The sequence below is a fragment of the Arachis ipaensis genome, chromosome B03 (assembly GCF_000816755.2).
Source record: "Arachis ipaensis cultivar K30076 chromosome B03, Araip1.1, whole genome shotgun sequence".
In the NCBI taxonomy this organism is placed as follows: Eukaryota; Viridiplantae; Streptophyta; class Magnoliopsida; order Fabales; family Fabaceae; genus Arachis; species Arachis ipaensis.
The window spans coordinates 45701617-45702494 of NC_029787.2; positions in this window are offsets into that span (position 1 = coordinate 45701617).

The window sequence follows — 878 nt, forward strand, 5'->3', positions numbered from 1 at the left end:
TTGAATTATTCATTATTTAACTTTTAAAAATTCGGGTTGTTATAGATAGTGTGTTATATGTTAGTCTATTATGTTTTTTATCACCTTACATTAGTGCAATTTTTTGCTGTAGTGAAAAATTAGATAGATTATTCCCTATAAGCATCTGTGTTACTCAAATTTGGTTAGGGCATTTGTATAAAAGTTATACGTTAGACTTTTAACTTTTTTTTATCACCTTACATTAGTGCAATCTTTTGTTTGATGCAATCGACTATACTACAAGAAAAATGTTGAATACGTCGGATTTACTAGCAGGTTTAACGAGGGAGGTTACCGGCGGATTTAGCGGAAGATTTTTCAATGGTTACAAGGAAAACTTCATCCCCAAAGAAACTTACCGTTGGATTCCATAATCCTTCCTTAATTATGATGATAAAAAGGGACGCAAAATTTTATTTTATAAACACCAATTTTACTGTTGAATTTACCGTCAGAAGTTTCTAACGGTAATATGAATTAGTGAAACGCAGCATTTTGGACAACGACCAACACCCTTACCGTAGGATTTATTGCCGTAAATCCAACGGTAAAATTGAATGAAATTCGAATTCAGAAACCCTTCCCCCTCACTTCTACAACTTCGCCCTCTCCTCTCTCCTTTTCTCTCACCTTGGTTCTCCCTTTCCTCTCCTTTGTAACATCGTTGCCAGGGGTTCCATCACCATCGCTGCTGCCTTGTGGGTTGCCTTTGCTTCTGCCTCGTTCTGACACCATCGTTGCCTCGGGTTGTTGAACCAACGCCGTCGCTGTCTCGGGTTCTTGAACCATTGTCGTCGCTGCTGCCTCGTTTAGTGGATTTAGATTGTTAAGATAGGTTCGATTGAGGTTAGTAGGTT